Genomic DNA, 3,234 nt, shown 5'->3' on the forward strand with positions numbered 1-3,234 from the left:
GATGGCCGGGGTGGTGGTATTGGCTGGTGCCCCGCCCGGAGCGGGAGCAGGAGGCCCATAGGGGTTACCTGCCTGCGTCTGGGGAGGCGAGGCAGTGTTATTTGGCCTCTGTTATCCTGTATTATAGGGTGGGGAAAGGTCACTGTTCTCCAGTGGAGATTGGAGGACTGAGGGACTGGGCTGTCTTGGAGATTCAGTTGCTGCATGCTTCAGGGGGCCCACAACTAAGACTCACACCCCTAGAGAAAGGGCATACCGGCAGAGCCAAGGAGAGGGTGTCTGAACAAGGTTTAACCATTGACTGATGTAGGGAAACTGATTGGGATGTCCCGGGTCTCCTGTGACAATCTTCCAAACATTCCTCACTAAATCCCTGTCAAAAGAACCCTCCAGAGACTAGTTTACATCAAAAGACAGCCACTCAACTTTACACAATGTTTTTAGTCTTCCTGGAGAAAACTTTATGCCATGGTCAGCTCCTTCTACAAACCCTTCTTTGAAATGTCGCAGGAGGCAACCCAAGGGTGTCTTCTGTGAACTCAGGCTTCCTCCCATCACTTATGCAGAAAACACAAAACAGACACTCAGACAAGAACAATCAGACTCTCAGACAAGAACAATTACTGGGGTGTAGTGGACCCAGAGAAGTCCGCCACCTACTACCTAGATAAGACCAGAGACGATAAACAGAACCCGACAACAGGGCACAGGAGGCGGCATCCTGTGGCCTTGCCATGGTCCGGGAGATATGACTGCATCCAGTCTCTTCACGGACACCCACTGACCAGTCAACAGAAACAGGAAGGTACCTTTTATCCAGACACCGAGGCCTCGGAGATTCCAGATTCCCATCGGGACCAGGAACAAAGAGCGTGTCCTAAAGGTTGCATCCTTGACGATTGTACTGACCTGTCACAGCATTCGAGGGCCCTGGAACGTCTCAGGTTGGCCACCCCTTTGAATCCATAACAGGGTCTTAGATCCCAGGGCCACTCCTTGAGATCTCCCTGGGGCCTCCAAATGTTGTAGCCGCCAGCCCCCAAAAGACACACAGACCACCAGAAACCAGTGAGTTATAGGAAACACGCTCTTTATTCAGCCAGCTGGGTCTGCCAGGGGTACGCAGCCCCCAAATTAAGCAGCCCTGAAACGTGGAGTATAGGGTTTTTAAGCCCTAAATTCCATTCCTCATTCTGTCTTAAACACAAAGGTCTATTTTTCTCCTATTCACTACCTGTCAATCCACAGGTCCATTGTGCGAGCGGAGGTACAGAAGCAGAAAGCTTATTGTTAGAATGTTATGTTCCCATGGGCGATAGCCAAGCAGTAATTTTCCAGCCAGCACAACATAATTATTTTTAAAAGACCTTGAGTAGTTTTTTTGTTTTTTTTTTCCCCCCGTGGGCTTTTCGCTTTACTTTTTTTTCTTTGAAAATTCACATAACTGAGCAAGTAGCTGGATATACTAAGAATCCTGCGGAGGTTAGGGAGTAGACTGCACAAGACAGAATAACACATTTTGATGCTGGAGGCAAAATAAATGTCTGTATATCTGAATAGCAACTTCTCTTTAAAGCAAGCCCTACCTCATCTGTCTTTAGGACACAGATAATGGTAGGTCATTATTGCATATCGATAATACACACTATTAAGCTCCATGTAAACTCTGAAAATACCAATCAAAATTCAGATCCATTCTCAAAGAAGACTAAACAAGGGATCACCTTCAGGAGAAAACTTGCAAAAGCAGATAAACTATAATGAGCAACAGTACTATTTCTTTGTTGTCTTTAAAACGATGGATAACAAAGCACTAATATCATCTATGAAAAATGACTTGTTATAAAAGCTTGCATAAATAGAAGAATATTTGACATGACACTTCACCAAAAATTTCAATGTACATTTAAGGATTCTTTAGGATTTGATGAAGAAAAATTAACAGTGATTCGCATAGCTATTTAAATTGCTTAATGAATAGATTTGGGATTAAAATTAGATTAGTTTAATTCTATTAAATTTCAGCTATTTCTGTTTCAACTGAAGCTGGAGCTCATTGCTTAGATAATTATCATAAATGTTAACAGTAAAAATTCTAGGTCACTGTGTAATACAGGAATTTTCCATCCTTTTGATTTTGTTGTCTCTGCTTTAGGTACAAACAGGACTATTTATTACCAAGGTGGGAAATCTGAGAGTGACTGAATTGAAGACTTTTTCTCAAGTATTGTTTATATTATATCATCTAGATATATCACTTGCAATCTTAGGTTTTCAGTTACTTCCATTCTAAATTTGACTCATTTATTTCTACATTCAAAACTTTCCAATTTTTACTATTTTTTTTTCTCTGCCTTAAGGGAAAATAGTTTCTACTTTTAGGCAAAAGTAAAAAGCAGACCAAATATTCTAAATCAGTAGTTTTAAACTATTTTAGTAGGTAGTATAACTTATTTATAGATTTTCTTATAGCAGTTTTAGTTTCACAGCAATACTGAGCAGAAAGTAAAGAGTTCCTGTATACCTTCTCCACCCCCTGACACACAGCCTCCCCTACTATCAACATCTTGCACCACAGTGGTACATTTGTTACATTCATTGAAGCTAAATTGCCACATCATTATTGCAGTATAATATTTTTAACTGAAATTTTTCTGTGAATTTCAATGTTAAACTGTTTCCTCAGGTAACTTAAATATCAATTGTTTGAAAGAGAATATTATATGGTTTCAGAATCTCTGAAAACACTTCTGATTAAATTTGCAAACAGGGTTCAAAATACCAGCTGTAAATTTTAAAGCATTAATTATATCACACTTGTCATCAATAAATAAGAGCTCAAAAAAACTGAACTTTGTAAATTAATAAATTTTTCTTTATATATTCCATTTTTGTTTTTATTTTAAAATTATTCTTAGAAAATTAAATTTGAATAATTGGCATAGACTGAACGTCTCTTTACATATTTATTTTTCAATTAGAGTTGACATTCAGTACTAGATATTACTTTCAGGTGTACAGCACACTGGTTAGAAATATATAATTTATGAAATGCCCCCCGCATTAGTCTAGTACCTACCTGGCAGTATACATAGTTATTAGGATAAATACCCAGAAGTAAAATTGCTGAGTCAAATGATAGTTCTATTTTTAAGAAACCTCCAAACTGTTTTCCATAGTGGCTCTACTGAGTTGAATACCACCAAAAGCGCATGAGGGTCTTTTTCTCCACAT

This window comes from Pteropus vampyrus, unplaced genomic scaffold (assembly GCF_000151845.1).
Source record: "Pteropus vampyrus isolate Shadow unplaced genomic scaffold, Pvam_2.0 Scaffold56, whole genome shotgun sequence".
Classification (NCBI taxonomy): domain Eukaryota; kingdom Metazoa; phylum Chordata; class Mammalia; order Chiroptera; family Pteropodidae; genus Pteropus; species Pteropus vampyrus.